At 47.9% G+C, this 23,866-nt stretch overlaps 1 protein-coding gene and 1 long non-coding RNA gene across 5 annotated transcripts in view; both read right to left on the bottom strand.

The window, feature by feature from the left end:
• The window catches only part of TMEM171 (transmembrane protein 171), a 39,080-nt gene extending 34,724 nt beyond the window's left edge, over window positions 1–4,356 (bottom strand). For 2 of the 4 annotated variants that reach the window (XM_040421466.1, XM_040421462.1), the window contains exon 1: window positions 4,228–4,339. The gene's annotated coding sequence lies outside the window, so the exon portion shown is untranslated. Of the gene's footprint in view, window positions 1–3,755; window positions 3,834–4,227 lie in introns of those variants that run through there. The other 2 variants (XM_040421463.1, XM_040421465.1) reach the window with 2 other exon arrangements.
• Window positions 4,357–10,091: 5,735 nt separating this feature from the next.
• On the bottom strand, window positions 10,092–21,390 carry LOC120991363. Its single transcript, XR_005776641.1, has 3 exons — window positions 21,195–21,390; window positions 15,329–15,332; window positions 10,092–10,102 (listed from the first exon to the last, which is right to left on the bottom strand). It is a non-coding gene; the product is annotated as an uncharacterized LOC120991363 (long non-coding RNA).
• Window positions 21,391–23,866: the final 2,476 nt, after the last annotated feature.

Raw genomic sequence — 23,866 nt, forward strand, 5'->3', positions numbered from 1 at the left:
AATTTGAGGGTATTTACATCCAAATCAGGTGAACGGTGCAGGAATTACAACAGTTTGCATATGTGCCTCCCACTTGTTAAGGGACCAAAAGTAATAGGACAATTGGCTTCTCAGCTGTTCCATGGCCAGGTGTGTGTTATTCCCTCATTATCCCAATTACAATGAGCAGATAAAAGGTCCAGAGTTCATTTCAAGTCTGCTATTTGCATTTGGAATCTGTTGCTGTCAACTCTCAAGGTGAGATCCAAAGAGCTGTCACTATCAGTGAAGCAACCCATCATTAGGCTGAAAAAACAAAACAAACCCATCAGAGAGATAGCAAAAACATTAGGCATGGCCAAAACAACTGTTTGGAACATTCTTAAAAAGAAGGAACGCAGCGGTGAGCTAAGCAACACCAAAAGATCTGGAAGACCACGGAAAACTGTGGTGGATGACCGAAGAATTCTTTCCCTGGTGAAGAAAACACCCTTCACAACAGTTGGCCAGATCAAGAACACTCTCCAGGAGGTAGGTGTATGTGTGTCAAAGTCAACAATCAAGAGAATACTTCCCCAGAGTGACAACAGAGGGTTCACCACGAGATGTAAACCATTGGTGAGCCTCAAAAACAGGAAGGCCAGATTAGAGTTTGCCTAACGAAATCTAAAAAAGCCTTCACAATTATGGAACAACATCCTATGGACAGATGAGACCAAGATCAACTTGTACCAGGGTGATGGGAAGAGAAGAGTATGTAGAAGGAAAGGAACTGCTCATGATCCTAAGCATACCATGAGCAGTTCCTTTCCTTCTACATACTCTTCTCTTCCCATCACCCTGGTACAAGTTGATCTTGGTCTCATCTGTCCATAGGATGTTGTTCCAGAACTGTGAAGGCTTTTTGTGGTAGTGTCATGGCGTGGGCATGTATGACTGCCAATGGAACTGGTTCTCTTGTATTTATTCATGATGTGACTGCTGACAAAAGCAGCAGGGTGAATTCTGATGTGTTTCGGGCAATATTATCTGCTCATATTCAGCCAAATGCTTCAGAACTCATTGGACGGCGCTTCACAGTGCAGATGGACAATGGCCCAAAGCATACTGCAAAAGCAACCAAAGAGTTTTTAAGGGAAAGAAGTGGAATGTTATGCAATGGCCAAGTCAATCACCTGACCTGAATCCGATTGAGCATGCATTTCACTTGCTGAAGACAGAACTGAAGGGAAAATGCCCCAAGAACAAGCAGGAACTGAAGACAGTTGTAGTAGAGGCCTGGCAGAGCATCACCAGGGATGAGACCCAGCGTCTGGTGATGTCTATGCGTTCCAGACTTCAGGCTGTGATTGACTGCAAAGGATTTGCAGCCAAGTATTAAAAAGTGAAAGTTTGATTTATGATTATTATTCTGTCCCATTACTTTTGGTTCCTTAACAAGTGGTAGGCACATATGCAAACTGTTGTAATTCCTACACCGTTCACCTGATTTGGATGTAAATACCCTCAAATGAAAGCTGACAGTCTGCAGTTAAAGCACATCGTGTTCGTTTCATTTCAAATCCATTGTGGTGGTGTAGAGAGCCAAAAATGTTAGAATTGTGTTGATGTCCCAATATTTATGGACCTGACTGTACAATCTGCTCAGCTCCTCCTGCTCTATAACATGCTGCTGGTAGCTTACATTGCATTTTCATGGTGACAGGTTCCCTTTAACAAGTCACTGACATCTAAGATTGGAAGCTGCACGTGCAAAGAATGTCAAATTGTTGACTTTACATTGTAGACCTATTCCCTGTAATGGTGTAATGTAAAGTACAGAAGCAAAATGTGTTACAGAAACATCATAAACATGCCCATTTGTGTAAGGTGCACGACACGTCCAATGGATAGAGGCCGCGTTACATGCCTGCATGCTGACACGCACCTCCAAAGCTTACAGCTGTCAATTCCTACATATGCCACAAAGGTTCCTTTCAGAAGGATGATATCTCCATTTAGGTGGTGTCCATATTTAGAACAGACAGCACCTAGACCGAATATTGACCTATTGGATTACATGGGCATGTTCACGTGAGCTATTTTTCAGCATGAACCATCAGTCTGTGCCGAGATGATCACAACGTGCATCGTCAGCAAAGAAAAAAAAAACCCCTACATCCTTTGTCACTGATATGCTGTTGATTTGATTCAGATTTAACTCTTTGCATCGCGAAGGATGAAACCTGCCATGAAAATTGGTGGTAGAAATTGACAAGCAGCAGATTGCCAATTGCCAGGGGTGCACCTAGCCTTTTTACTGCCTGAGGCGAAAACTGAAACGGACCCCCCCATGCCAATTTCTTAACCTCACCCCTTTGCCGCAATGAAAGCGCTCATTGCCCATAGCCCTTCCGCTGCCCCCCTCTTGACCCTACCTGGTGCTGCCTGAGGCGGTCGCCTCACCCTGCCAATTGCTAATAACTCTTTCACGTACTCTACAATACTGCAAATCTGCTGCACAAAAACCCATGACAGCTAATCTGCAACATTTCAGTCACTTGTGGACATAGTCTTAGGCCTCTTTCACACGAGCGTGACGGATTAGGTCCGGATGCATTCAGAGAAACTCGCACCATTTTGCAAGCAAGTTCAGTCAGTTTTGTCTGCCATTGCGTTCAGTTGTTCAGTTTTTTCAGCGCGGGTGCAATGCGTTTTGATGCGTTTTTCACGCACGCGATAAAAACTGAAGGTTTACAAACAACATCTCTTAGCAACCATCAGTGAAAAACGCATTGCATCTGGACTGCATCCGCACTTGCTTCCGAATGAAATGCATTTTTCACTGAAGCCCCATTCACTTCTATGGAGCCAGGGCTGCATGAAAAACGCAGAATACAGAACATGCTGCGTTTTTCACGCAACGCAGAACTGATGCTTGAAAAAAAAACAAAAAAAAAAAAAACTCATGTACACAGACCTATTGAAATGAATGGGTCAGGATTCAGTGGGGATGCTATGCGTTCATATTACACATCGCACCCGCGTGGGAAAACTTGCTTGTGTGAAAGAGGCGTTGGGGTACAGCTACATGACGACACTAGTCGCGGCCAGGATTGCAGAGTAGCGGTGATCACATAGAAATGTTGCAGTGTAGGATTTTTTGCAACTCACGCTGCGATCCCCATTGATTTCTATGGGTTCACCTCTACGTTCCTAACCGCGACCAGTGTCACCATGTAGCCGTACCCTTAAAGAGGCCTTCTAATCATCCTCACACTGACAAAGGAAAAGAGGATCCGATGATCATATGCAAAGGGTGAAAACGGAATCACGGTCTCATTCAGACGGGCATTCGAGAATCTCATCAATGCCATTTTTAGAAAAAAAAACAGCATTTTCTAGATTGGCGGTTACTAGAAACAAGAAGTTCTGGGTTTTCTTTTTATGCATTGAACTGAATGGAAAAAAGATTTACCAGTAATATTAGAGACTGAAACTTTTGCAATTTTATATAACGCAATGACTACTGCTGCTCCTGCGTAAAAACTGTAGAAATGTCATTATTTTTTCATTGAAAATGACTGGTTTCAGACAGTCGGATGCCCAGAACCCCCCTGCGATTCTACCACAGAATCAATTGGTGATCAAAATTTGTCTATGCAGATAGTCTGGAAGTTGTGGCAACTTCACAACTTGACATGATGTGACAGCCACCAAAAAAAACCCCGACCTGATGATGACACAAATTTTACTCCACTGACTTTAGTGTAAATTGCGTGCGACATGCGACTTACCTGCAACATGAATCACAGTTCTAAAGTAGTCGAGGGACAGCAAGTTGAAGGCACTTTTTTTTTTTTTTTTGTCACTTTTCTGGGACACGTCGCCCTGCCCAGTGGAACTACGTTACACCCGTCTAAAACTGATTATATGTAATTGCACCGTAAGCAGTTTGTGACGTTTTTAATGATGTTCTGACACACGTTCTACCATATATGCAAGGCTGGGAATTTCTCATGCGCCTGCACCCTGAAAACATATGAATGACATGTAACATCTGGCTGCAGCAGCATGTAACCCAAGGACTAGGATATCAGAGAGTAACCAAGCAGAAATAAAAGATCAGAGCAGATATAATAACAAGAGGCTGTTACAGGCGGTATGGTATATACCGACATGTAGTCACACGGCTCAGAGCACAGCAATAATGCAGTAAACTGCTTCCTACACAACAGTGAAAGGCTCCTGCGTCAGGACAGACCGTACCTTATAGGAGTTGTGCCATGTTACATTCCACGCTGAGGGCTAATCATTAAACAGGAGTCGGGGAGAAAATGGGAGCAGGATCCCGTCTTACCTGAGCTGAGAGCTCTGTACCTGGCAGTACAGGTAGGCAGGAACACCTGATTACAGCAGAGGAGCTGCAATGGGTGTGTGAAGGGTGCTCCCCACCCACAAGCCAATAGAACAGCCAGGTGCACCTGAATCACCAGTCACCTGGGCGGTGGAAACATGACAATAAAGCCAGTGAAAGCTGTCACAAAGCATTCATCAGCCATGAAGGAGACAAGCTAAATACAAGTATTACAGTCTATAAGTAGAGGTGGCCAAGCCTGCAAGCATTAGCGACCGTCATCTGATTCAAGATTCTCCGGTTTGCAAGCGTGCAATGTCACGTGTCTGCAATTTCTAAATTCTATACTTTCGAAGGCATTAGTTTCATTAATGAAAATTGACTCTGAGAAAAAAAGTTTTGCTATAAAAAAAAAAGTCACAAGACCTTGTTTTGCAACTTTTTAAACCTTTTCAATTAGGAGTGGTGAGTGCATGATTGGGACCGGGACAGGGACATGGGCCCAGGCAAACTTACTAACGTTTACTTCTGGAAACATGTAAATGTTGGCGAAAAACTTCTCTAGTCAGGGGTTGTAGAAGTTTTTACATCAGGCGCATGGACTGCCGAAGGTACGCCTAAGACCGTTGTTTGGGTCCGCATCCGAGCCGCCGTTTTGGACCCATTCACTTCAATAGGGCGTCCGTTGCTCCGCATCCGTTGCTCCGTTCCGCGGCCCCACTAAAAAAATATAACATGGCCTATTCTTGTCCGCACTTTGCGGACAAGAATAGGCATTTATATTGAAGGCTGTCCGTGCCGTTCCACAAATTGCGGAACGCGCACGGACGCCATCTGTGTTTTGCGGATCCGCGATTTGCGTTCGCGTGCATGCGGCCTAATGTATAAAAAGGTACATGCCTCATCATACACTAAGAGCATCCTTCGGCAGTGCATCGAGGAACTGAAGACTGACCTAAAACTGCGGTCCTATAAATGGCCCCCATAGTATGAGGCTTTATGTGCACTATCTATCCTGTTTTGATTCTGTGTACTGTCTGCATGTTTTTGTGGATAACACACTGGGGGTTATTTATAAAGGGACCTGTACCTCTTTTTGGCTGTGAGACAATATTAAGTTGCACGGCTGGTGTTAAAGTGTTCGACACTTGAGGAATCCGTGAAAAATCACTGACACAACACAGATGGCATCCGTGTTGGGTGCGTTTTGCACTAACCGCTGATGGGAAATGTTTTGGAAATTCATTTTCAGCTGAGCCCATGGAATATTGGTGACACAGAGGGCAAAATAAAAGTACACATGGACCAAACACGGATGCTTCACGGAAATCTTCACAAATCAAACACGGACAGATTTTTTCACGCCAATATAAACAAGGCCTAACATTTCTGCACTTTGTACACCACCCTTTATTGGAGTAAGATTCAGGCCTAGTTCACATTTCCATTTTTCACTGACGTGTGCTGTCCGCATTTTCCATGGACAGCACACGTACCCATTAAATATGTCCACATTTCAGTATTTTTTTACTGATCGTAGATCAGTAAAAAAAAATCACAGGGACATGCACTACTTTGATTCGTGATGTGGACCAAGCACGCCCATGGAAGTCTGTGGATCCGTGTTTCCCACTGAAGACTAAGACCTCTTTCACATGAGCGAGTTTTCCGCGCGGGTGCAATGCATGACGTGAACGCATAACACCTGCACTGAATCCTGACCCATTCATTTCAATGGTTCTGTGTACATTTTTTTCACGGATCAGTTCTGTGTTGTTTGAAAAATGCAGCATGTTCTATATTCTACGTTTTTCACGCATCCCTGGCCCCATAGAAGTGAATGGGGCTTCAGTGAAAAACACATCGCATCTGGAAGCAAGTGCGGATGCGATGCGTTTTTTCACTGATGGTTGCTAGGAGATGTTGTTTGTAAACATTCCGTTTTTTTATCGAGCATGTGAAAAACGCATAAAAATGCATTGCACCCGCGTGGAAAAAGCTGAAAGCTATTGTAGAAAAAACTGACTGAACTTGCTTGCAAAATGGTGCGAGTTTCACTGAACGCACCCTGAATGCATCCGGACCTAATCCGTCAAGCTCGTGTGAAAGAGGCCTAATAGGGGCTTCTTTGGCAATTAATTTTCAGCTGAGCTACTTCAGTGAATTACGGATGACACACGGATGGTAAAAACGGACACACAGATCCTTCACGGATGAAACACGTACACTTTTTTTTACGAATGTGACACTGACATGGAAATGTGAACGAGGCCTCAGACAATTGTTGTTACTTTTAAAAAGTTGTAGTTGATAAACGTGTTTGACCCTGCACACATACCCACTAGTGTTGAGCGAACTTGTGTTTTAAGTTCGGCGTCTAAAGTTTGGGTTCGGGTTATCGAAGAATCCCGTTATGGATTCCGCTACCACGGACCATAACAGAATTTGGAATCCATAATGGGATTCTTCAATAACCCGAACTTTGGACGCAGAACTTAAAACACAAGTTCGCTCAACACTAATGCCCACCCAATGGGAGCAGCTCCATCCACTATTCAACAGATGGTTGAGAATTTGTAGTTCCAGCGCCGATTTCTGGTGTCAGAGGTACTGCAGAATAGCCGATGGGAAGTGGTGTGGGGAGTCAGGATCAGATATTGATATTCTAAGTATAGGCCATCAATATAAATGCACTTGACAACCTCATTAAAGGGGTTGCCCTATTACAACAACTTATCCATAGGGTAGGGGATAAGTATATGATCGTCAGGGTTCCAACCGCAGGGACTTCAGCTGATCAGGAGAACAGGGACCCATGTTTGGTGGATATGCAAGTTGCTGTAATGTGAACCCCTTTAAATATTAGAACAACATGTCTGCCGTCTTACAAACATAGCACCACGTCTTTCCACAGGTTGTTAGTGGTACTGCAGACTACTGCCCACATTAATGGAGCTGAGCTGTAACACCAAGTACAACAAATCGCAAGGTGTAGCACTGTATTTGGAAAAAAGCAGCCATGTATATCTAGTCCTACACAGAGGAGCAGTTGTGATAGGGAGTTGCTATATATGTTACTTCTCCAATGACAAAACTATTTTGTAACCGCCTTCTGCTTCCGTTGCAGGTGCATTGGGATCTGCTGCTTATTTCTGTACATTTTGCTTGTGTGATGTGAGGGCTGAACTCCAGGTAATGTCCGTCTGTTGCTGGAAATGCACACATATGGCGGTATAAATAGCCTCTGACAGCACAATGAATACAAGCAGGTAAGAAATGTCTATAGCTGTCCCCAGGAGCAGGGCTAGACGTGTAGTATACGGGAGTTGTAATACCCGTTACTACCAAAGGTCACTTGGTGTGCTGTCGTCCCTCCTTAATTATGGAGAAGTTGGTATATGTCAGTTTTATAAAATGTAATGTAATGTGTGTATTTTCCTGTCACTGAAACTTGCACTTACAGGCCTGCTAGGGGTGTAATTACAACTTCTAGTCCATAGAGGGAGCTAGGGAGCCCTAGTTTATATAAGGCCAGACAGGGAAGTGCAAGGGAGACGGAGTCTAGTTTCAGTAAGCTACAGTTGGAGATTAGACAATGTCTGAGACAAGTCCAGGCCTGAAGCCTGCTGTTCAGGAGAAGATTCCCTCCTGAATACCCATATGCAGAAGCAGGAACATCTTAGCCTAAGGGCCTGAGGAACCATTCAGAAGCTAGGAGAGACTGAGGCAAAGATCAGAGGAGCCAGAGGTACTAAGAAAGACAGAGGAGGTACTTATCTAAGCCCAAATCAAGGATATAAAGCCAGACTTAGGTTAATGGGCCTTGGTGAAGAATTGCTACATTCCAGGATCAGACAGAGTTAGAGTGCAAGCTCCTTTGCTGCAAGTCCTGTGTTCAACACTCTGTAATTACCCTGCTGTACTGAATTGCCTGCATCGACCGAATTGCAAAATCGACTGTATGCTGAGGAACTGCGTTTCCAATATTGTCTCTGCCTGCAAACTACTAAAGTTCAAGTTCTGTTTTAAAGCTACGTTTCCTCAATTTATTCCTGCATCCGCAACGGCGTGCCACCGTTTACTTGGCACTGGCGTCACGAACTATTCCTTACCTATACCTGCCCTTGCAGAGAGTCAGCTGTACCAGGTTAGTGTATATTGCACTACATCACCCAGAAACACCTACTACACACAACTTGAGTACGCTGCACTTCTCTTTTGGCGTTTCACGAACAGGATACGCACGCTTTCTAGTGCAAGAAGCGTGAACTTTGTGCCTTATACAGTTGCCCTGTGACCAAAGTGACTTTTTCCTGTTTTATTCAAGTGGACTTTGTGGATTAAAAATCATACCCAAAGTGTGTCAAAAACTTCTAAAAAGCGCTGTACAGTATTGCGCTGCACAGAGGAAGAAAATCGCCGCATTGGAGTGTGGTTTTGTGGACTTTAAACATTCCTGCTTGCCGTCAGTGAATAGACAGCGTTTGTACCTAAAGATGGCCGCTGGGCTTGCTGAATTTACTGCTGCGTCACCTTCATCCCGAAAAGGCGGGAAAAATTGGCGCCTTTCTGAGGAAAAAGCGGGAAGAAGGTCAAGGGCAGGCGCCACGGCTTATCTGGACATTTGCATGTCTGCCAGCATGGACACCGCCTTCCATATACTGGAATACCTGGGGGGCGGCTCCCCAGTGCAGTGGGAGGAGCTGGCTACTCTAATTGACGCGACCCTATCGCTCTCCTCAGAAGGATCGAGCATGTTGGATTGTGAGCAGAGTGTTGCTGCAGCGTCCGCACCAAGGATTGAAAAGATGACTGACACCGGTGTAGAGCCAGAGGAGGCTCCACCGGCCTACGCTCCGGGACCGGAGCAACCCGCCTGCCGCACCAGGGAGAAAGAACCCGAGCCCTACTATGGCTCATGGAGGGACTTTTTTCAGCCATCGTTCAAATGGTCTTCCCTGATGGCGGAGATCCGAGAGGCCGCTATCAAGCGGAACATAAAGACTAAGATCGTGTATGAGGAATTGACCAAGACCATCCACGAGAAGCATACGCACACCCAACCCCGCCTGGAAAGGAGAAAGGGAGTGGTGCTGTCGTTTGACAAATCCCGTGGCTACGGGTTTATTCAGGACTATCTTACTGGCAGAGACCTCTATGTCAATCGAAGGTCTGTCAAAAGAGACTACCTCCCTTCGTACCAGCACAGCCTCCGCGAGGGAGAGGAAGTGGAGTACACCCCTGCCGAGGGCCTGCGAGGCCCCTATGCGACTGCTGTGACCCGTCCGAAGCGAGGACCTGAGGATTGGGAGGCAGAAGAAGGAGAAGACTACTCTGGCTGCGAGCGAGAACCGGAACGCTCTCCAGAGCCGGCCCATCACGCCTTTCAGGAGCGGAGCTCCTTCATCGGGCCGAACGTCTTCTGGCAGCCAACCGTGTTGGAGAAATGGGTGAGCCCCTATCCTTCCCCCGAGCTGCCTCGTCGGGAGAAGACAATATCTGAGCTGGAACAGTTAAAAGGACTTAGTGCTACCTTTGAGAACATCCGGATGGGACGGAGACCAGATGCAAGTCCAGAACCTGAAGAGGCCGAGTCTGCGTCATCGGTGACTGTACCTGCGCCGGCGGCGCCAGCAGAGAACAGCGACTCCGACACAGAGAGTATCGGTGAGCAGATCGTCCGGCTGGAGGAGAAGTTGCGGGAGTTGCGTAAGACCTACACCGCCAGGATCCAGACATCGCCGAGGAAGGATGAGGTAAGGGTGCCTGTCACCACCCGCCGACCGCCTTCTGTTGTCACCGCTCCGTCAGTGCCCCAGACCGGACCCGCGATTGCCGTGAATTGCTGCACCCAGAGCACCGGACCGCTTGCTGCGGCGGCGCCAAGCATGTCACACCCTGCAGTGATTATGCCAGGGCCGGCACGGCCCACCAGAGGGTTCACCCCTAGGCCTATGGGGCCGATACCTATTAGGGGCCCCTTTACCCTGCAGCTACCCCCTGATACAGTCATGTGGGCCCATCCTCCTGTAGAGGAATACTACAGACGATACTTGCCAGCAGAGCAAAGTGGATATGATGTGCCACTGTAGTCAGCCTGCTAGGCCTTTGATTTATTTCTTCATAAGAAGTTGATGTTAACCCTTCCAGGACAGGAGTCCTATGTTGCTGGTCCTTTGTTGCAGCTGCCAGTTTGTCCACGGCTCAGTGGTAGGTGTTGACCACTGAAATCACAAAGTCAGCAAGGCCACGTTTGTTTCCAGGACCTCCTGCCTGCTTTTGCTACCCACGCCAAGTTGTGCCTGTTCCTTTGTTGCACCTTTTACCCTTCACCCCCTTTTCAGGTTGATCAGGGGTGTTACAACACTTGTCTTTGCTGTCCATTTTATTGTGCAACCAGTTACCAAGGAACCGTGCCCGGAGACAGACTCAAAAGTACCTGAGCCTCTGAGATTCTTACTCTTTTAAAAGTATTGTGCCCAGAGATGGACTCCACCGCATGAGAGCCTCTGTGATTTAATAAGAAATGACCTGGGTACGGACTCATGTTTGTTATTTGAGCCTCCAAGAACTTTTATACCGTTTTCTACTGTTTTATCATGGACTTATTCATTGTCATGGACTATCCTGGTTCTAATGTTACGCTGTGCCAGGTCAGCGCCCCCGTTCCATTCATTATCCTGAGAGAAGAGAACGACGCCCCTTGTCACTACCCTTCACCTTTGCCAATTGGACCTGATGTAAATGTAAATGCAGATGAATTACATGTATGTATGCCTGCATGTCTCTATTTTCTATTTCAGGTAGAGTTTCCAGTTGGGAGATCCATGATGGAGTACGAGGTCGTACTCAGCTTAAAGCAGTGGGGTATGTAGTATACGGGAGTTGTAATACCCGTTACTACCAAAGGTCACTTGGTGTGCTGTCGTCCCTCCTTAATTATGGAGAAGTTGGTATATGTCAGTTTTATAAAATGTAATGTAATGTGTGTATTTTCCTGTCACTGAAACTTGCACTTACAGGCCTGCTAGGGGTGTAATTACAACTTCTAGTCCATAGAGGGAGCTAGGGAGCCCTAGTTTATATAAGGCCAGACAGGGAAGTGCAAGGGAGACGGAGTCTAGTTTCAGTAAGCTACAGTTGGAGATTAGACAATGTCTGAGACAAGTCCAGGCCTGAAGCCTGCTGTTCAGGAGAAGATTCCCTCCTGAATACCCATATGCAGAAGCAGGAACATCTTAGCCTAAGGGCCTGAGGAACCATTCAGAAGCTAGGAGAGACTGAGGCAAAGATCAGAGGAGCCAGAGGTACTAAGAAAGACAGAGGAGGTACTTATCTAAGCCCAAATCAAGGATATAAAGCCAGACTTAGGTTAATGGGCCTTGGTGAAGAATTGCTACATTCCAGGATCAGACAGAGTTAGAGTGCAAGCTCCTTTGCTGCAAGTCCTGTGTTCAACACTCTGTAATTACCCTGCTGTACTGAATTGCCTGCATCGACCGAATTGCAAAATCGACTGTATGCTGAGGAACTGCGTTTCCAATATTGTCTCTGCCTGCAAACTACTAAAGTTCAAGTTCTGTTTTAAAGCTACGTTTCCTCAATTTATTCCTGCATCCGCAACGGCGTGCCACCGTTTACTTGGCACTGGCGTCACGAACTATTCCTTACCTATACCTGCCCTTGCAGAGAGTCAGCTGTACCAGGTTAGTGTATATTGCACTACATCACCCAGAAACACCTACTACACACAACTTGAGTACGCTGCAGACGTGCATCACGTCACAGGCTGGGCATGTCCTGACCTTGAGCTGAGGGAACACGCATTCAAGTAGCAAGGGCGAATTCCGAATTAAAAGGGTAGGGTGTCACAGTACAGAGAACAGCACTCAGTAGTAGAGTCATGTAAGAGCTGGAATATGTTCTAGAATAGAAGGGAGGGTTTTACATGTAATTCATAATGATAAGAGACAGTAGAGCGTTGCTGTATAATGTGACGCATGATGTACCCAGGGTCGTCCTAACTTCATGCCAGACCCTCCTGGCTTCCGTTGTGAGCTGTACACCAAGCTCAGTCCTGAACCCAAGAAACTCGGCCAAAGTAAGAAACAGGCTAGCTGACCAAATTAGCAGGAGGGTAGCATGGGTCACAGACATTACGTCCTGTATCACCAAGTTCTATCTATCACAGCAAAGGGAGAGCGATTCACTGACAACCTGTTTGTGCAAAACAGTGAATAAACTATCTGTACACGGTATTCTATTCCAGACTTTACACAGATTGATGGCCGGGAAGAAATGTCCTTATGAATGCCAGTTGTGAACATGATCATCATTTTAGGGTCCATTTACTCGTCCGCAATTTCATTCCGCATTTTGCGGAACGGAATTGCGGACCCATTGATTTCTATGGGGCAACACGATGTGCTGCCCGGATCCAGAATTGCGGATCCGCACTTCCAGGTCCGCAATTCCGATCCCGAAAAAAATAGAACATGTCCTATTCTTGTCCACAATTGCGGACAAGAATAGGCATTTTCTATTAAGTGCCGGCGATGTGCAGTCCGCAAAATGCGGAATGCACATCGCCGATGTCCGTGTTTTGCGGATCCGCAAGACACACACGGACGTGTGAATGGACCCTAAGGGATTATCCTGGAAATAATACTGATGAGCTATCCTCAGGATAGGTCATCAATATCAGATCGGTAGCGGATAGTTTTATATTCATCTGTATCGCCATCCGCAGGACATTGGGGCAAAGAAGCTAAGTCTCCCTGCCCCGCTCTTCCATCTGATAGGCTTTAAGCACTAGGATATTAGAGCCCGGCACAGGCAGCGCGATGATATCATCACACCGACATATGAGCAGGGCAGCACACATGCCGGAGGAGGCCTGCACCGCATTGTTGGCAGCAGCATGGAGGTTTAGAGAGGCCGGACTAGGACAAAAGGTAAGGAGAGGCCGACATGAAAGGTTTTGGTAGGAAGGGCCAGGGCAGGAGTGAGTTAATAGGAGGTGTTTAGGGAGATAGAGGGGGTGGGATTTAGGTTTTAAAAGGAGGTGGCCGGGGGTCAGCCGGCGCAATTTTGGGGAGAGAAAGAACTTACCGGTCACGATGTCCCACTCTGTGAAGGAGATGTTGCAGCAGCTAAGAGCGGCAGCGGACGCCATGGGACCGAACTGGCTTCAGGAGCAGGTAGCCAGTCTGTTACAGGGGGGGCGGCGGGTACAGCAATTCCGCTGCCAAGTGCCGGCGCGCCTTAGCGCGGATGTAACCCCCAGGGTCCGGCGCTGTGTCAGGAGCCCCTCCAGGGACCCTCCACGCCAGGGGGGTCAGCGTGCAGACTCCCTCCAGGTCGTCCCGACGCGGGAGGAATCCAACGGTTCAGCGGGGCCCAGTGAGGGGCGGGGTGTCCGGTGCCCCGTCCTCTGCAGCATGCGGTGTGGTGGCAGGAGCAGGTACTGCAGAGGGTGCACAGGCCTCAGCAGAGTGACGGACAGCCTCTAGCTGGTCCTGCCCACGTGGAAGAGGAGGACGAATCGTGTTCGGCGCGGAGCGCGTCCAGCGTGAAGGATGCTGGGATGCCTGGTCCAAGCGGGAGGAAGACGTCTGGAGTGTTCGTTCCGATGACATCTGGGACGCAGCGTCAGGATTCTGGAATTTCAGCTGCGGGGTTCACAGCACCCCGGCAGCCAGGTGAGGCGGCATTGGGGGAGTTTCTTGCGCTGGCTCAAGGTGCTGGGCTGAGGTTTTGGCGGGGGGCAGAAGGAAGTGATTGGATGGTTGGGGAGGTTACTGTGTGGTTTAGCGGGTGTGGAGTCTGGGGGTGGGGTGTCGGGTGCAGCACCCCTGCAAGCATGGGGGATTGGGCCTGGAGGTAGTGGGGGGACGGGTAGTTCGGGTGGCGATGACGACAGACCCCGGTTGGATGATGCGACGAGGGGGAGGTGTACGTGTGTTTTGAGGGCCCCTGGGAGCGCATTTGAAGCAGGAGGTCAGGGATAGGATATGGCAGGGAGAATATGTAGATATTTTTTCGCTTCTCCCTTTGGAGCGTTTTAATCTCGATTTAGGTAAACGGGACGGGACAAAGAGGGAGGAGGAGGAAAAACGGCGGTATAGGCTGATACCGCGCACGTATGCGAACTGGCTACAGGCGTTCGCCATATTAGCAAGTGTGATTGGGGAAAAAGCTCCGGACAGTTGTTCGGCGCTTTTTTGTTGTCTTATAGGTGTGGCTTATAGGGTCTATGGGGGTTCTGGGTGGTTGAGATATGACGAGCAGTTTTGTCAGAGGAAGGCGGTCCGCCGTAGCATGCAGTGGGATCATAAAGACATAGGGTTGTGGATGAAGGTGACGGCACCAGTGCGGTCGGGGCAGCCCAACAGCAGCGGCTAAGGGCTTGTGCTTTCTCTTTAATGAAGGGAGTTGCAAGTTTGGGCCAAAATGTAAATTCAAGCACGAGTGTTCATCCTGCGGGGGAGGTCACAGGGCTAGCCGTTGTTTCAGGGGAGCGAAGCAGAGGGGTGGCGAGTCTGGTGGGCGTGATGGCGCGGTACCTAGATAGATACCCAGATAGATACCCAGACAGGGGAGCGAGGAAGGGTTTCACAGACGGGTTTAGCATTCCGTCTCACCCGGGGAAGCAGGTGTTGATGGTTAGGAAGAATCTGCGTTCGGCTTTGGAGCATATGGAGGTGGTATCAGAGAAACTGGCTAAGGAGGTGGTGTTGGCTCGGTGCTCGACTGGTTGGCCTGTCGGTCATGTGACGCTGGCCACATCACATGACCCTCACTCCCCACTATAAATAATACAGGCAGCCTGCTGGCCACAGGTTGCCTGTTAATTTCTAGGTTCCTGGCAATTTGTTGGACTACGGAATACTTACCTGAGCCTGTTCCCTGACGATCCTCTGCCTGCTCCTCCTGTACTGCGCATCCATCCTGGTATTGTGACCTCGGCTCCCACCTGACTACTCTCTTAGGACTCCTCTTGTACTTCGCTACTCTCCTGGTATTTGACCCCGGCTTTTCCTGACCATTCTTTGCTTAATCCGTTGTACTGCATAGCTCTCTTGTTTCTGACCCGGTTCATGTTCCGTATTTTGTCTTGTCTGTCTTCCCTGCACATATCCTAAGTTAGGGACTGCCGTCCAGTTGTCCCCTGTCATCAGGACTCGTGAGGCAAGTAGGCAGGGCCAGGGGTGAGGGTGGAGCGCAGTGGTCACTACCCTTCCCCCTGTGTGTGTGTGGACGTGACCGTTACAGCGGGTTTCCCCTTTGGGGGTGGTGCCCAAGAAAGAGCCGAACAAGTTTCGGCTCATTCATCACTTATCCTTTCCAAAGGTCAATCAAGGTATTGATCCTGATGTCACGAGGGTGTCAAGAACCACGCCTGACTCCGTTATACCCGGGGTCAGGAAGTCGCAGCGGTTGGCTGCGCGCTCTATGTAAGATAGGGCTGTTTCCTTATGGTAGCTTTCTGGGTTTGCTTTGCAAACCCTTTTGGCTCACTCAGGGATCCGTAGCTCCTTCTCCTCAGCTGTTCCTTGTCCAGCACTCCCAATCCTTATATTCCTCTCTCACACTTCTCTGGTTGCCAGATATAGAGCTTCCTGCCTGGACATCTATTCTGACCCTTTGGAACTGTGTTGCTGCGTTCTCTGGTTGTTGGTCCAGAACGCTACCCTCCGGATCCCTGTTGGACCTTTGTGGTCTGCTGTGGTCGCCCACCTGGGTGTATGTGTTTGTCTGTATTGTCTGTCCTCTCCCTGGTGTTTCCCTCTTAGTGTCAGTGGTGCGGACTAGTGATCCCACCGGCCCGTTCACTATCTAGGGCTCATTTTAGGGAAAGCCAGGGTTTAGGCACGTGCTCCCCGCATGGGTGAGGAACCCGTCTAGGGACGTCAGGGCAGTCAGGTGCCAGCTGCAAGGGGAGTCAGGGGTCACCACCTTACCCTCTCCCTTGGGCAGGTCTTTCCTTTTTCCCTCCCTGTGCGTGACGCCGGTCATTACACCTGAGCTCTGTTCGGTGGTCTATACCTCCTTGATGCGGCTGTAGGTTGGGTATGTAAGTTGGGGCCGGGGGCCTTATTGCCAAAAACGGACATCGAGGCGGCGTTCCGGTTGTTGCCCGTTAACCCAGATAGTTTACACTTGTTAGGTTGTTTCTGGGATGGCGGGTATTTTGTGGATAGGTGTCTGCCAATGGGGTGCTCTGTGTCCTGTGCATACTTTTGAAACATTTAGTTCTTTCCTGGAATGGGTAGTGAAGGATGTGGCGGGGAGATGTGTGTCGCTTATCCATTATCTTGACGATTTCTTATGCTTAGGTCCGGCAGAATCGCTGGTTTGTTCGTTATTGTTGTCCACGTTACAGTCTGTTTTTGAGTCGTTTGGGGTGCCGTTGGAGGCAGGGAAAACGGTGGGGCCTACGACGGAGTTGAGTTTTCTGGGCATAGTTATTGACACGGTTAGTATGGAGTGTCGGTTGCCGGAGGATAAGGTGCAGGATTTGAGGAAGATGGTGGAGAATGCAGCGAGGGCTCCCAAAATTTGCCTGCGGGACTTGCAATCATTGTTGGGAAAGTAAAATTTTGCCTGTTGGATTATTCCAATGGGGCGTATTTTTGGTAGTCGGTTGGCGTCCGCTACAGGGTGGGTGGTTGCGCCGCATCATTTTATTCGGTTGGGTCGCGAGTTGAAGGGTGATTTAGCGGTTTGGGAGAGTTTTTTTGAGGGATGTTAATGGTGGGCATTAGTGATGGGGGAAGCGGTGGATAGTTTTGATTTTGATTTGTATTCGGACGCTGCGGGGGGGTGTGGGCTTTGGAGTGTACTGTAATGGCCAGTGGTGTGTGGGAAAGTGGCCCGAGTCTTGGGTGTTGAAGGGTTGGGTTAGGAACGTGGCGTTGCAGGAGTTGTTTCCGATAGTGCTTTCGGTGGGGCTTTGGGGGGATAGGTTCAGCGATAGGAAGGTTCGTTTTCACTGCAATAACCTGGGGGTGGTGCAGGCGATCAACAGTTTGACTGCCCCCCCCCCCAGTGGTTAAGTTATTGCAGCATTTAGTGTTACGTTGTTTAGCGCTTAACGCTTGGATGTGGCTGTACATGTGCCGGGTGTTGATAATGGGGTTGCTGACTCTCTTTCTCGTTTGCAGTGGGAGCGTTTTCGGCAGCTGGCCCCGGAAGCGGAGGCGGTCGGGCTGATGTGTCCGGAGTTTCTTTGGGAGCTCTTGGAGGTACAGTAGCGGGGTTGTTGAGGAAGTCTTTGAGCGCTGGCACTTGGATGGCCTACGGTAAGGCATGGAGAGATTGGGAGCGGTGGTGGGAATGGGCATTGATGAGGGTGAGATTCCGTTAGTATTGTTCTTGGGGAATATGGCAGAGAATGGATGGTCGGTAGCGCAGGTGAATCGGGTTATGGCGGGTTTGGCATTCGGGTTTAAATTAAGGGGCCTCCCAGATGTTACAAAAACCTTCCTGGTAAGACAGGTATTGAAGGGATGTAGAAGGGGTAAGCGAGTGGCTGATCGTAGGAGGCCGGTTTCGTTCGTTTTATTGTTGCGGATAGGTGCGCAGGTGGGTTTGCTTTGTAGATCAGTGAGTGAGGTGCGGTTGTTTAGGTTGGCCTTGTAAGGTGATAGGGTTGTGGTGCGGATCCGAGTATCTAAGACTGATAGAGAGGGCAGAGGTTGTAGCGTGACACTGTTTGAAGTGCCGGGGTGTTTGTTTTGTCCGGTACGCTGCTTAAGAGAATACAGGGCGGGGGTGAGTTTTGAGGAAGGGGGACCCCTGCTACGGCACGAGGACGGGTTGTTTCTGTCACGATTTCAGTTTGTGGCGGTATTTAAAAAATGTTTGGGTGCATTAGGGATGGACGCTAGGGACTTTACGGGTCATTCCTTCAGGATTGAGGCGGCCAGGTTGGGTTTGAGTGAGGAGGTGATTAAGAAGATAGAGAGGTGGGAATCTTCGCGTTTTAAATCTTATGTTCGTTTGGGTGGTTGGTGATTGGTGGAGCTGTTATTAATTTCCTTTTGTTTGTGTTGCAGGTGCGGTTTTGGTGTGGATTGTTGGGCACTCTTTTGTTTTTTGGGGGGCGCTTCGGGCGGACGTGCGACCACAAGGACGGCAGCTGGGTTTCAGTAGGGATGACGCGGTGTTACAATGGCTTGGGTGTAGGGGTATGTTATGGGGAAGCGTGTTGAGGGAAGTGCACCGTTTTGCGAGGTTGGATCGGGCCCCTGATATATTAGTGTTGCATGTCGGGGGTAATGATTTGGCAGTCAGGCCTTGCAGGGAATTGATAAAGGATATAAAGTTCGACCTTTTGAGATTGTGGTCCATGTTTCCGGGTCTGGTAACGGTTTGGTCTGAAATAGTAGCCCGTAAGACCTGGAGGGAAGCACGCTCGGTGGAGCGCATTAATAAGGCCAGAGTGAAGGTGAATAGGGCAATTGGGAGGTTTATGGCACGCGGTGGCGGTCAGGCATACTGATTTGGAGTCAGGGAGTGGAGGATTTTGGAGAGCGGATGGGGTTCATTTGAATGCTGTGGGCATTAATTTGTGGGCCCTGGGTTTGCAGGGTGGAATCGAATGGGCTTTGCGTTTGTGGAGGAACGCGCAGGCTTGAGGGAGGTGTTAGGGTTCAAGCTGCGCGTCGTTGGCGGTGGGAGATCCTAGAAGCTGGTGGTATGACGGTATTGGAAATGGAAGGGCCTCAATGGTGGGGCTGGACTCTCATAGTTTCAGGCACTTGGTTGGTTCCGAGAGGCGTGCATCAGTTGGTGTCTCCGAGCTGGTGTTCTACGGCTGGTGGCAAGATGGAATTGCCATGTTGGCTTCTTAGGTATGGTAAAATGTTGGGGCTTCTATGATCTCCCTCGTCAGGGGTTAATGTTATTGTTATTTATGGATGTATTTATTTTATTAATAAAACGGCTGCTGTAGCCGATTTAATCCAAGCAGAGTGTTTTGCGTCTTATTGGGAAGGTATTGGGGGAGGAGAAAATGTGAGGTTTATGGGAAGGCCCTGAGTAATTAACCAATAACCTATTTATGTGTTATTTTTATTTGGCACAATGCTGTTGGGCCACTGTGGGGGAGCGGGATAAAGTGCTATGGGGCATTGTTTCTATTGGGGCACAAAATAGGAGCACTTTGTACTGGCACATAATGGGGAGCACTATGGGGACATTGGCTCTACTGGGAGCACTAAGAAGAGGTATTTTTTGCACTGGCACGCATTTTTTCTAATATATTAATTTTGTATTGGCGCATTATAAGGGGGTATTTCCCTTACACCCATGACAGCACCCTTGAGAGACCGCTTCCATCCAGGACAGGAAACAAGAACTTTCATGGAGAGCTCTTAAGGAGGGGCTCTGCCCCTATACCACCAGTTAATTGCGGGAACTTGTCCTAAAACACATCTAAGGCTACTTTCACACTGGATCTGTAAAACCGCTTCAGTTACAATAATACAACCACATGCCATGACCGATCTGTTTTGAACACCATTGAAAGTCAATGGGAGACTGATCCGTTTTCTATTGTGCCAGATTGTGTCAGAGAAAACAGATACGTCCCCATCGACTTACATTGTGTGTCAGGACGGGTCCATTTGGCTCAGTTTCGTCAAGCGGACAGCAAAACGCTGCAGGCAGAGTTTTGGTGTCCGCTTCCAGAGCGGAATGGTGACGGAACTGATGCAAACTGATGCATTCTGAGAGGATCCTTTTCCATTCAGAATGCATTAGAGCAAAACTGATCCATTTTGGACTGCTTCTGAGAGCCCTGAACAGATCTCACAAACGGAAAGCCAAAACGCTAGTGTGAAAGTAGCCTAACACATTCTTAAACTTCTCTAAAAACCTTGAGTTCTCCTCCTATGTCCAAAATATTAGATTTTTTACAAAAAAGAACCTAAGACCTAGCACTCTTAAGGTACAAGTTTCTGCCCTTAATCCATGGATTAGAAGATTCTTTAGAGCAATTAGTAGGATTAAACCTGTGATTATGGGATCTTAATCTAGTTTTGTCTAGAATGATGGAGCCTCCTTTCGAACCACTACAGGATTTGTCTATAAAAATTTAGTCTTTTAAAACCGCGTTTCTGGTGGCGATTACCTCTGCCAAGCGCATGGGGGAGATTTCTGCCTTTTCAGCCTCTCCTCCTTAGGCCTCTTGCACACGAACGTGTGCGCCCCATGGCCCTACTGCGGCTCGCAAATTGCACCGCAAACACCCACCGTGGGGCAGCCGCAGCGGATCGCGGACCCACTTTAATGGGTTCACGATCCGGGTGTTCCACAAAAAGATAGGACATGTTCTATCTTTTTGTGGAACGGACGTACGGGACAAAACCCCACGGAAGCACTCCATAGTGCTTCCGTAGGGTTCCGTTCCGTGCTCCGTTCCGCATCTCCGGATTTGCAGACTCATTGAAGTGAATGGGTCCACATCCATGATGCGTAATGCACACGGAACGGTGCCCGTGTATTGCGGATCCGCAAATGCGGTCCGCAATACGGCTACGGAGCGCACACGTTCGTGTGCAATAAGCCTTAGGGCTCATGCACACGACCGTATGCCCTCCGAGACATACGGTCCGTGAGCCGGAGCGGCATACATTGTGCGCATGAGAGCGCACAGCATTATAGGTTACTATGATGCTGTGTGCAACGGGCCGCCCGCCGGACTATTGTCCTGTACTCATATGATATTATGAGTGCAGGACAATAGCCCCTCGGGTGGCCCGATGCGCACAGCATCATAGTAACCTATAATGCTGTGCGCTCCCATGCGCACGATGTATGCCGCTCCGGGACATATGGCCCGCTCATGGACCGTATGTCTCGGAGGGCATACGGTCGTGTGCGTGAGCCCTTATACTAACATCCTGGAGGATAGAGTGCTCATTAAACCAGATCCTTCTTTTCTACCTAAAGTGGTCTCCCTGTTTCATAGAACCCAAGACATTTTTCTTCCATCCTTGTGTCAGTCCCCAAAGAACAATAATGAAAGGAGGCTCCATTGTCTAGACGTTAAAAGATGCCTGTCTGAATACTTGAAAGTCACTACTCAATGGAGGAAATCCTCTAGACTTTTTTTTCAATTTGGAGGAAGAAACAGAGGTTATAAAGTTTCTTCTAGAATGCTAGCTAGATGGATATCACCTTAGCCTATTCCTCAGCGGGGGAAACTCCCCCTTTGGGATTTGGTGCTCACCCAACCAGATCCATTTCTACCTCTTGGGCTGCTACCTGGAAGTCTCTGTGTATTTTTTTTCGACAATACAGATTAAATTTAAAGTCCTGCAGGCAGTAGTCCCTCCCTAAGCTAGTTACTATTCTTGTCATCTCTCAAGGGTGCTGTCATGGGCGTAAGGGAAATTTAAGATTACACTTACCGGTAATCACTGACTGCCTGCGCTTGTACGATACTCCGGCTCCTGAGGCAACAGCGCTCTGATTACATCACTGGGCTCGGCGCATGCCCAGTGACACTATTGAGGCTGTTGCCCTCAGGAGCCGGAGTATCGTACAGGCGCAGGCAGTCAGCGATACTGCGGCTGCGCGAGATTTCGGAGGGCAAGAAAGGAGGACGCAAGGATCGTGGGGTGAATAAATTACATGACGCAGCGGCGCCGTTTGGCAAGGATGTGGGAGTAAATTTATTTCTGAGGAGGCGTGCTAGGCTTGGAAGAAAGGCGGGCTGGGCACTGCAGGGGGGCGTTACTGGGCACTAGAAGAGAGTAATAACGCCCCTCTGGGCACCTTGAAGTTGAATTAGCATATCAGAAAAATCGCTTTTTGATCTAAATGAAAACTTGAATAAAAAATAGAAGACACATGCTGGAATGAAGGTACTTTACTGAACATTGCTATGTTAACAGTTTTATATGCTAAAAATAGGTGACAGATTCCCTTTAATCTTAATTTTTTTTTGTACTGGCACATTATAAGGATAATTATTACTAATGGGGGGCATTATGGTGGGGTTTATTTCTACTGGGGGACTATGGGGAACCTGATTACTAGTATGGGCACAATGGGGGCATTACTACTATTGGGGGCACTGTTAACACTAAGGGCACTCTGGCAGAGAATTATTACTATAGATGGGACTTTTGGGGCACTATTACTGTGGTGGGCACCCTGGCACAGCATCTGCTTAGCACAATTATATTTTGGGGTCACCATTGTTATGACACTATTAGTGTTAGGGACACTATTTGGTGGGCAGTTGTTTTTTAGTGCACTGTGTGTGAATAATTGAAGGGGCACTATCTGCGTGGTACTAGTATTTTCAGGGGGTCTATTTCTGCAGTATAGAATTGGGGAGTACAGTATTAGGGGTGGCAGAATGGGGTGTTCAGAAGGTGGGAGGATGATGGAAAAGTAGGAAACTAAGATGTCTGTTTGTCAAACTGTGCAGAGACAAGAGATGGCTGAAATAAATCATCATGGCTGTCTGCTACAAATGGAGAAGATAAGGAAAGAGAACAACTACATCGGAGGAGACTTCACTATATGTAAGAGGTATGTGGTGTTTTATTACCCTGTATGTTTTGTAGCACTGTATGTAATGTTTTTCAAGTATGGGCAGGAGGGAAGGGGTCATGTTTAGAATTTGGCATGGGGGGGTGCCATTTCAGTTTAGACTCAGGCATCAGAAACACTGGGTGCAACCCTGAGTGCTGGGCACATTTCAGCAAGAAGAGAATTAACATAAATTAATATTTATTGCTAATAGCAGAATTCTTAGGATGGATTTACATGTTGCGGTAAAAACACCCAACGAAAACTGCATTAAAAAAATTACTTGAGATTTTATTGCAGCTGTCAGTTTTGAATAGTGTAACTGCCCATGTGTTTTGTTTTTTTTTGGCAGGTGAAACACATTTAACATGTCCAAATGGTTTTTACAAGTGAAACAATATGCCCCCTCTCCCCCCTCCCATATTTTGAAAAAATTGTGACATGCACTGCATGCTGTGGTGAATTTTGTTTTAGTTGGGTACGTCCATCACCACTCCCTGACATGGGTAAAAAAAGCTATATATTAGAGGTGCAAAAAGGGATGATTATTTACTTTCAGGCCAATGGTGGCATTATTTCTGAAGTTAGTTTGCAAACTGTTTGCCTGCTGCTGTGGTGATTGTGTATCGTGAGTGGACAAATGGCCCTACGGCAAATTAGCAACATCGAAACTATGTGAGAGGTGGACATTGGCTATGAAGGTATTTAAGGGTGAACCAATATGCTACAGTGGAGCAGCTCACCACCAAAATGAACCAGGTGGCTACAAGACTTGTTTAAAACAACAGTTTAGCGAACCGTACTGCGTATGGGATTTTAAAGCAGTTAGATGGTCACTGCTAAAATTGCATCTGCAGAAAAGGCTTCCATTTTTGCGGTAGTATTGGAATTGGACATCCGCTAATTGGCAAAGTGTTGCTTTCTCTGATGAGTCAAGTTTTCTGCTTCATCAAACGGATGGACGTTGGCGTGTTGGGCAAGAAACATCAGAGAACAAAC

Source organism: Bufo bufo, chromosome 2 (genome assembly GCF_905171765.1).
Source record: "Bufo bufo chromosome 2, aBufBuf1.1, whole genome shotgun sequence".
Lineage (NCBI taxonomy): Eukaryota > Metazoa > Chordata > Amphibia > Anura > Bufonidae > Bufo > Bufo bufo.